General features: G+C 39.1%; 1 protein-coding gene across 2 annotated transcripts in view; it reads right to left on the reverse strand.

The window, feature by feature from the left end:
• The window catches only part of CD4 (CD4 molecule), a 52,059-nt gene that overhangs the window by 25,688 nt on the left and 15,393 nt on the right, over window positions 1-10,978 (reverse strand). The window lies entirely within an intron of this gene.

Here is a 10,978-nt window from a genome sequence, read left to right on the forward strand (position 1 = left end):
CTGGGATGCAAGGGTGGCTTCGATATTCATAAAACAGTTAACATCATACATCACATCAATAAGAGGAAGGATAAAAGCCATGTGATCATTTCAATAGATGCAGAAAAAGCATTTGACAAAGTACAACATCCACTCATGATAAAAAAAAAAAAAAAAAAAAAAAAACCCTTGCAAAGTAGGCCCAGAGGGAAGAGGCTTTAACATAATAAAGGCCTTATGTGAAGAACTCACAACCAACATCATACTCACTGGTAAAAAATGGAGAGCTTTCCCCCTAAGATCAAGAAAAAGATGAGGAGGAGGATCACTCTCGCCGCTTATATTCAACAAAGTCCTAGTCACAGAAAATAGACAACATAAAGGAATAAAAGGCATCCAAATTGGTAAAGAAGTAAAACTTTCACTATATGCAGATAACATGATACTATATATAGAAAACCTTAAAGACTCCACCCAAAAACTAGTAGAACTAATAAATTCAGTAAAGTTGTAGTATACAAAAGCGATGTACAGAAATCTGTTGCATTCCCATACGCTAATAATAAAGCAGCAGAAAGTGAACTTACAAAAACAATCCCAGGGGCACCTGGGTGGTTCCGTTGGCTACATGTCCAACTTTTGATTTCAGCTCGGGTCATGATCATGGGATTGAGCCCCATGTCAGGCCCTGTCCTGACATCCTGGAGCCTGCTTGGGATTCTCTCTCTCCCTCTCTCTCAGCCTCTCCCCTACTCACTCGCTCACTCTCTCTCAAAATAAATAAATATACACTGAAAATTTTTTAAAAAAGAAAGAAAACAATCCCATTTACAAGTGTACCAAAACCAATAAAATATCTAGGAATAAACTTAGCTAAAGAGGTGAGAGATCTGTACTCTGAAAGCTATAAAACACTGATGAAAGAAATTCAAAGTGATGCAAAGAAATGGAAAGACATTCCACGCCCATGGGTTGGGAGAACAAATATTGTTAAAATGTGTACACTAGATCTCCTAGCTGGGTCAGTCGAGAGAGCATGCAGCTCTTGATCTTGGGTTCATGAGGTCAAGCTCCACCTTAGGTGTGAAACATTACATAAAAATAAATAAATAAAATTACAAAAATTTTAAAAAATAAAATATCTATACAATCTAAAGCTATCTACATATTTAACGCAATTCCTATCAAAATACCAATAGCATTTCTCATGAAACTAGAACAAACAATCTTAAAATTTCTATGAAACCACAAAAAACCTGGAATAGCCAAAAGAATCTTGAAAAAGAAAAACAAAACTGTAGATATCACAATTCCAGATTTCAAGTTATATTACAAAGCAGTAGTAATTATAACAGTATGGTACTGGCATAAAAATAGACACATAGATCAATAGTATAGAACAGAAAACCCAGAAATAAACCCACAATTATATGGTCAATTAATCTTTGACAAAGGAGGAATGAATATCCGATGGGAAAAAGACAGTCTCTTCAACAAATGATGTTAGGAAAACTGAACAGCCACACGCAAAAAATGAAACTGGACCACTTTCTTTCACCATACACAAAAATAAACTCAAAATGGATTAAAGACCTAAATGAGAGACTTGAAACTATAAAAATCCTAGAAGAGAGAACAGGCAGTAATCTCTCTGACATCAGCCACAGCAACATTTTTCTACATAATCTCCTGAGGCAAGGGAAATTAAAGCAAAAATAAACTATTGGGACTACATCAAAATAAAAAGTTTCTGCACAGTGAAGGGAACAATTAACAAAACTAAAAGGCAACCTACAGAATGGGAGAAGATATTTGTAAATGACATATCTCATAAAAGATTAGCATCCAAAATATATAAAGAATCTTATAACTCAACACCCAAAAACCAAATAATCCAATTTAAAAATGGAGAGAAGCAGGGCACCTGGGTGGCTCAGTCAATTAAGTGTCTTGACTCTCTATTTTATTTTATTTTTTTTTAAAGTTTATTTATTTTGAGAGAGAGTATGGAGCAGGGACATGGAGAGAGAGAGAGAGAGAGAGAGAGAGAGAGAGAGAATCCCAAGCAGGCTCAGCACTGCCAACATGGAGCCCAATGCAGGGCTCGAATTCATGAACTGTGAAATCATGACTCGAGGCGAAATCAAGAGTTGGACACTTAACTGACTGAGCCACCGAGGCATCCCTAAGTGTCTAACTTTTGATCTCAGCTCAGGTCTTGATCTCGGGGTCATGAGTTCAAGCTTTGCATTGGGCTCCATGCTGGGCATGGAGTCTACTTAAAAAAAAATCAGAAGATATGAACAGACGTTCTCTAAAGAAGACATACACATGGCCAACAGACACATGAAAAGATGCTCAACATCACTCATCATCAGGGAAATGCAAATCACTGTGAATCAAAGCTATACAATGTGACATCACCTCACACCCTGATGGGATGTGAATAGCTAAATCAAACATCAAAAACACAAGGAACAAGTGTAGGTGAGGATGTGGAGGAAATGGACTCCTCTTGCACTGTTGGTGGGAATGCAAACAGGTGAAGTCACAGTGGAAAACAGCACGGAAACAGCATTTCCTCAAAAAATTAAAAATAGAACTACCCTACTATTCAGGAATCACACTACTAGGTATTTATCCCAAAAACAGAACACGGGGTGCCTGGCTGGCTCAGTTGAAAGAGTATGTGACTCTTGACCTTGGGGTTATGAGTTTGAGCCCCATGTTGGGAGTAGAGATTACTAAAAAAATTAATAAAACTTTTAAAAACCAAGAGAGCACCGCTTCAAAAGGATACGTGCACCTCTATGTTTATTGCAGCATTATTTACAATAGCCAATCTATGGAAACAGCCCAAGTGTCCATCAACAGATGAAAGGATGAAGAAGAGATGGTATTTATAAAATTGAATATCATTCAGTATTAAAAAAAAAAAAGAATGAAATCTTGCCATTTGCAACAACATGGATGGAGCTAGAAGGTATTATGTTGCGAAGCAAAATCAGTCAGTCAAAGACGAATACCATACGATTTCACTCATACGTGGAATTTAAGAAACAAACAAATGAACAAAGGAAAAAAGAGGGAGAAAGAAAGAGAGAGACCAAGAAACAAGTTCTTAACTCTAGAGAACAGATTGATGGCCACCAAAGAGATGTGTGGGAGGAGGAAGGTAATACAGGATGGAAAATAAAGAGCACACTTATCATGATGGAAAAAAAATTAGGCTTCAAAATCCCAAAGTATCTTCATTGAAAGATTCATTGCAAAAAGGCAAACGAGATCTCACAGTTCCTGAGATGGAGCCCCGTGTTGGGGTCTGCACTGACAGCCTGGGATTCTCTCCCCCTCCCTCTCTCTCTGCCCCTCCCCCATTCATGCTCTCTTGCTCTCTCAAAATAAATAAGTAAACTTTAACAAAAGGCAAATGAAAAGTTAAAGACACAAGAGGTACCTAGAACAAAGGACTATAAGACAGATGGAACCCCTGCGGCTCCCCTCTATCCTCCTTTATTTGAGTACTTATACTGGTAACCCTCCACCTGAATTGTCTTTCCACTCTGAAGACACTACAAGACTGTAAACAAAAGCCCTCCAAGGGCTCAGTCATTACGCATCCAACTCTTGATTTCAGCTAAGGTCGTGATCTCACAGTCTATGGGTTGTAGTCCCACGTCGGGCTCTGTGCTGACAGCTCAGAGCCTGGAGCCTGCTTCGGATTCTGTGTCTCCTTCTCTCTCGGCCCCTCCCCCACTCACACTCTGTGTTTCTCTCTCTCTCTGTCTCAAAAATAAACAATTAAAAATTAAAAAAAAAAAAAAAAAAAGAGGGCTCCTGTCTGGACCCCACCCAGTGGTGATGAAACTCTGTGGGATTTCTGGTAAACAGCTATGTTAGGCCCTTCAAGAGCCAAGGGAAAACTCAATTAAAACTAATGGAAAACTTTGCCAAATTCCGGTAGGTACCAGAACTACAGATGGGATCCTGGAGAAACTGGCAGAAGTCAGCCCCAGGTGAGAATTCCTACCAGGCTCAGCTCTTCTGTATCTCTGCCTGTAGTAGCAAGTAAGAGAGGAAAATAAAATATCTTTTGCACCCTCTTTGGGGCTACTTACTGTGTCTAAGGGGTTGTTCAATATCCCAAGAACATTTACTGTTTCTCCTAGCTGAACACTGGTAAGACGTTTAACAGGATTTCTTTGAAGTTTTTCTCCTTTGCGCTAAAATGAAACTTTGTGTGAACAATTTGAAGATAATGTAATTAGTTGCCCACCTGGGCTTCTTGCTTTCATTTAATTGACAACCCAATTCCTTGGGGAATTGAAAGCAGCTACCCTTACCTTCTCTAGAAATAGTGCAAAATCCACTTATTCTTTTATCCATCGCAAAAACCTCCCCTACTTATCTCAAAAGGCTTATTAAGAACTGTAAAATTTGGGGCCTTAGGACACAAAAATTCTTCTTAGGGGAATTTGCCTTCTTTGCCTGTGTCTCTGTGATATACATCTTCTACCTTGTCTACAAACTTAAGGGAAGTAATTCTTCTCTATAAAAGGGGGAGAAGGGTTATTTGGGCAAATGAAAAACTTCTGTTATCTTGCCACTAATGTGAATAAAAAGCGCTAGCCATCTGAGGAGGTAATCTTAACTTTTTTCAGCTGTTCTTTTATAAGCTAGTAAATTTGGCATTATCATACCTGTCTCATGGTAGTAATTTTAAAATGAAAACCATAAGGTTTCTGTATCTGTCTGTATGTTTACATGTGTCTGTATATATGTATATATACATGTTATATTTAGATGTGTGGTATTTTCTACCTCCAGATGGTATTATCAAAATTGATTTGTGGAGGAGCTCTATTTAATTGGACTAAAGAAAATTAAGTGCCTTTATAGATTCATAAAATTCTTATAAATGTAATAAAAATGAAAGCAAATGCTTTTCAGGTTCACATAATCTGAGGTAATCTTTAGTAATTAAATGCTAGTTTAAGGGGCGCCTGGGTGGCTCAGTCGGTTAAGCGTCCGGCTTCGGCTCAGGTCATGATCTCATGGTTCATGGGTTCGAGCCCCGTGTCGGGCTCTGTGCTGACAGCTAGCTCAGAGCCTGGAGACTGCTTCAGATTCTGTGTCTCCCTCTCTCTGACCCTCCCCTGCTCATGCTGTCTCTCTCAGAAAAAAAAAAAAAATTTTTTTAAACACAACCAATACAGACATACAGTTTTTATTCTACCTGAGTGTACTAGTCAAATAAGTTCATATTATCTCTGTTGAAAAACTTGTCAGCAAGAAAAAATAACTTGATATGATGAAATTTTTATAATTAACCTAAAAATAATTGTTGAGAACAAGTAAATTAAATAGATGTGAGATAAAAGTTTTTAGGTGAATTTTTTATAGTTTCCCCAAATCTTTTTAGTAACCTGAAAGCTTAAAGTTTTACTAAGTTAAATTAACCGATGGCTAGCCATTAAATATCTGGATCATTTCTAAATCAGATAAGATACTGAAACATTAATTACTGAACATAGGTTTATCCACTTTTGGTTTCCTTTTACAGAGGAACTAATGATATTTGCGTGTATTAGTAAAACATGTTTTGTGCCACATTAAAATTTACTATGAGGAAGCATATGTTTCTAGAAATTATAAAATGTATTTATACATTTGCTAAGCCACAGAATGCTAATATGAGAACAGTTCACAATTGCTTACATCATAGTTTCCGCTAGAAACTAGGCATCTAGGGGATAAAAAAGTAATATATATGTAATTAAAACTACTTGAAATAATAAGGGAAACCTCTCCATGGGCAAGGAGGGTAAGATGTGTGTTTTTGGTAAAAGAAGGTAGGTAACAGGGAAGCTGGGTGGCTCAGTTGGTTAAGCCTCCAACTCTTGATTTAGGCTCACATCATGATCTCATGGTTTATGAAACTGAGTCCCACCTCAGGCTCTGCTCCGGGCATGGACCTTGCTGAAGATTCCTTCTCCTCCTCTCTCTGCCCCTCCCCCACACGTGTGCTCACATGAGTGCTCTCTCTCAGAAAGAAAAAAAAACATAGTAAAAGAAAAAATGGAAATACTTTTTTTTGTTGAGGGTGAAGAAAGTAATCTTGTCCTAAAGTGAGGCTTCACTTATTTAAATGTTGTGTTTCACAGAAATGACCAAATTTATCAATTCCATTACCAGGAACTCTCATCAGATCTTGAACACTGAGCATTTTTTAAAAGTCTTCTGTCATTTATAGACAGTTAATGTTCTACTCAGAGGCCTTTGCAAAAGTGTTCCTACAAAAGTGCTTCATCAAGAAGAGTTTTTGAGGGGCGCTTGGATGGCTCAGTCGGTTGAGTGTCCAACTTGAGCTCAGGTCATGATCTCACAGTTTGTGAATTCCAGACCTTCATAGGGCTCCCAGCTGTCAGTGTGAACTCACTTCAGATCCTCTGCCCCCACTTCCCCCCCTCAAAAATAAACAAACATTAAAAAAAAGAGGAACACCTGGGTTGCTCAGTCTGTTAAGCATCCGACTTCGGGCCAGGTCATGATCTCACAGTTCATGGGTTCAAGACCCCATGTCAGGCTCTGTGTTGACAGCTTAGAGCCTGGAGCCTGCTTCAGATTCTGTGTCTCCCTCTCTGTCTGCCCTCCCCTGCTCACACTCTGTCTCTATCTCTCAACAATAAATAAATGTTAAAAAAAAAAAAAGAAAAGAAAATTCATTGAAAGGACCCTGGCTAACATAGGTTTCTGATAACTTTAAGATTTAAAAAAATGAACTAGGTAAGAGTTTCCAGAATTAATGGAAAAAACCGGGTTCAGGCAAGAATGGATAACATGAGACTTAGTGAGCTGAGAAGGAGGATTATAATTTTTACGACTTCTTATTTGAAACATTGCTGGTTCTTTAATGTTTTGTTTTTCCAGATTGAGGAAATTTTTTCACTTAAGCCATTCATGACCTATCGCAAGTTAGTAAAGTATGCCTTTGTAAGCACAGATGAAACATTTACTTTCTCTCTCTACTCAGTCCCTCCAGGATTTGAAAACTCTTGAGTATTCTTTTTATGACAAAATAAGTTATTTACATAACTTTAATGAGAATATGTTCTCCCTTGTAACAAGACATAAATGGAAACATTGGTTATATTACCAAAGCTTTGACTGGCATGTTCTATTTAAGAGAGATAGGCATAGATTCAGATATGATCAGATAGTTTTGAAATAAGCTTGACTTTATAGAGCTAATAAAGCACCCTGGAAAAACTGAGCTGGTACTTTGTTTATAAGGTTCCAACAAAGCAGTCTTTAAAAAAAAAAAAGCAGCTTATATGGTCAATCACCATTTTTGCCGCACTTATGTAAATAATCAGACCAAGTTTAATGCAAACAAGTTAGTTTTACTGTGATTATTTTTGATAAAATTTGGGATAATCATAGAGAGAAAACTTAGATTTGCACCTTTTGTCAATATTAGATTCTTTAAAAAGATTTTTTTTTAATGTTTATCTATTTTTGGACAGAGAGAGAAAGAGCATGAGTGGGGGAGGGGCAGAGAGAGAGGGACACACAGAATCTGAAGCAGGATCCAGGCTCTGGCTGTCAGCACAGAGCTGGACATGAGACTGGAGCCTCAACCACAAGATCATGACCTGAGCTGAAGTCAGATACTCAACCAACTGAGCCACCCAGGTGCCCCATATTAGATTCTAATCCTGTTGTCTCTGAGGTTTTCTTCTACACCTATACACAGGACTGGGTCCTGAATTCTAGTTTCTTCAAACATCTGGCTATAAGTCTCCACACTAACATTTCCAATTTTCTTTCTTCATTTTGATTTGGAATCAAACGAAGAGCAAAGACTGCCTTTGAATCTCCTTGGTTGGAACTAAACCAGGTCCTCTTCACTACCCAGCTGACAGCCAAACTTTAGAGACCTGGGCCTTAGGTACATGTTTTATGGCTGAAGAAGTCTCCTCCTGCCATTTGGTTTTCTCCACATCGAAATCTTCGAGCTGGAGACCTCAAAATCAAATTGTCTCAGAAGAGAAGTAGCTGACATTAAGGTAAACTGCTTCCACCCAAGAAGCTAGATTAAGACTTCATACTTCAACTGAACATGAAACTCTTCTTCTCTTTCTTTCCTTTACTCTAGCATTGGCTTGGAAAGATAACACCATCATCTGTGTCTCATAGGCTGTTGCTAAGTGGGGGTAACCCTTCATTTTTTAAAAAAAATTTTATGTTTTATTTATTTCTGAGAGAGAGAGACAGCGTGAGCGGGGGCGGGAGGGTCAGAGAGAGAGGGAGGTACAGAATCTAAAACAGGCTCCAGGCTCTGAGCTAGCTGTCAGCACAGAGCCCGATATGGGGCTCGAACCCATGAACTGTGAGATCATGACCGGAGCCAAAGTCCGACACTTAACCAACTGAGCCACCCAGGTGCCACTGGGGGTAACCCTTCAGACTGCTGGATTTGTCATCAAAAATTTTGATCTGTCCGTGATGTTGGAGACCCCCTGGTCCATTTCCCTGTCTCTGGTTAACAATCCCAAACCTGGGAATCTTGCATCCAGCCTCTGTACAAAGAAAGGGACACAAGGCAAGGGTAATCAGAATAAAACCACCCATGGGGTCTACAGAGCCTTAACTTTTACTGGTATCCATGACCATCACCTCTCTAGCCATGAGCCACAGACTCAAACAGGAATTACCAGGAGGCAGGCATTCATGACTCAACATTAGCTTGGCAGATAGATCAGTGTTTCTCCTGGCTAGTATTAAATGCAAATGAGGCTATGATCAGGAACTTCTCATGAACTCTTGAAAGTATTGCAGAATCCACTGCTAAAATAATAACAGCTGCCCAAGAAAAATCCTTAGATTCTCTTGTCAAAGTTATTCTTGATAATAAAACAGAGCTTAATTCTCCTTTAGCTGAGCAAGGATGTGTCTGTGCTCTGGCCAACACCACTTGCTGTGCTTGGCTTAACACTCCTGGAGAAGTTGAAACTCAGGTATATAAGATCATCAAGCAAGCCACTTGGCTTAGAATGATATCATTTAATGGTGACTCTTTTAATGGTGTCCTTTTTTGACTTATTTGATTTTTATTGGTTTGGGTCTTAGGGATCATGACTCCAGAGTGCACTCCAAACATTGGGAATTATCCTACTTACAATATTCATAGCAGTTTCCCTAGTGCACTATATCCTCTCAAAGGCTTGGAATACATGTTTGCAGCCACTAAGCACCAAACAAATGATCTCCCTGGGACTGGAACATCAGGAAAGTAACAGAAAAACCAACTTAAAAATTGTGAATCTGAGGGGCACCTGGGTGGCTTAGTTGGTTAAGTGTCCAACTTTGGCTCAGGTCAGGATCTCACAGTTCGTGGGTTCGAGCCCTGCATCGGGCTCTGTGCTGACAGCTAGCTCAGAGCCTGGAGGCTGTTTCAGATTCTGTGTCTCCCTCTCTCTCTGCCCCTCCTCTGTTCATGCTGTCTCTCTCTCTCAGAAATAAATAAAACATTAAAAAAAATTTCTTTTAATTGTGAATCTGAAATTATAACCTGTGCATATCACGGAGATTAGGGGGAAAGTCATGACCTGTGAGTACCAGATGAAGAATCAACAGAAACTTCAAGAACTTCAGAGCAGTTGATCACATCTCTCAGTTTAGTTGTGATCAAAAGAGGGGAACTGTTAAAAAAGAGTCAATAGGGAGAGGGGAGGCAAGATGACAGAGAAGTAGGGAGCTCTGTACATCTCATTCACCCCCATCTCTCACACGGAGAAGGTCTGAAGCCATAGGAACCCTTACAGAATCCAGGAGTTTGGGAGGAAAAGGAGACAGAGTCCGCTGAGAAAACCTTATAGCGGCTACCTCAAGAAACAAGCCAAAGCACACATGGTGGAGAGTCCCAAATACCACTACGAGGAGGAAAATAAAATACCAAGATCTCAACAAGAGAGACCAAGAGATACCATTCAAAGAACACTTTCTGAACGGACAGACCCTGGACAGTCAAAGAGCCTTCTATGGTACAGCAGCACTCACAGGTGCAGAGCACATAACAAACTTTTAAAACTAACAAGAGATACAAAGCTAACCAAAATGACGAAGCGAAAGAGCTCTCCTCCAAAGAAATTCCAGGAAGAATTGACAGCTAAAGAACTGCTCAAAACAGATATAAGCAAAATAACTGAACAAGAATTTAGAACAATAGTCATAAAATTAATCACTGGGCTTGAAAAAGGCATGGAAGACATCAAAGAAACTATTGGTACAAAGACAATGGAGCTTAAAAATAGTTGTGATGAATTAAAAAATGCTATAAATGAGATGCAAAATAAAATGGAGGCATCCAATGCACGGATTGAAGAGGAAGAAAGGAGAATAAGTGATTTAGAAGACACAATTATAGAAAAAGAGGAAGCTGAGAAAAAGAGAGACAAACTGATACAGGAACACGAAAGGAGAGATCGAGAGCTCAGCAATACAATTAAACAGAATAATATCTGTATCATAGGAATTCCAGAAGAGGAAGAGAGAGGGAAAAGCGCTGAATGAGTCCTTGAACAAATTATAGCAGAGAACTTCCCCAATCTGGGGAAGGAAACAGACGTTGAAATCCAAGAGGCACAGAGAACTCCCCTCAGACGTAACTTGAATCGATATTCTGCACGACATATCATCCTGAAACTGGCAAAATATAAGGACAAAGAGAGAATTCTGAAAGCAGCTAGGGAGAAATGGGCCCTAACATACAAAGGAAAACCTATCAGAGTGGTGACAGACCTATCAACTGAAACTTGACAAGCCAGAAAGGAATGGCATGAAATCTTCAATGTGGTGAACAGAAAAAATATGCAGGCAAGAATCCTCTATCCAGCAAGCCTGTCATTCAGAATAGAAGGAGAGATAAAAGTCTTTCCAAATAAACAAAAATTGAAAGAATTCGTCACCACTAAACCAGCCCTACAAGAAATCCTGA

Source organism: Hyaena hyaena, unplaced genomic scaffold, assembly GCF_003009895.1.
Source record: "Hyaena hyaena isolate Hyena2069 unplaced genomic scaffold, ASM300989v1 scaffold_700, whole genome shotgun sequence".
NCBI classification, from domain to species: Eukaryota; Metazoa; Chordata; class Mammalia; order Carnivora; family Hyaenidae; genus Hyaena; species Hyaena hyaena.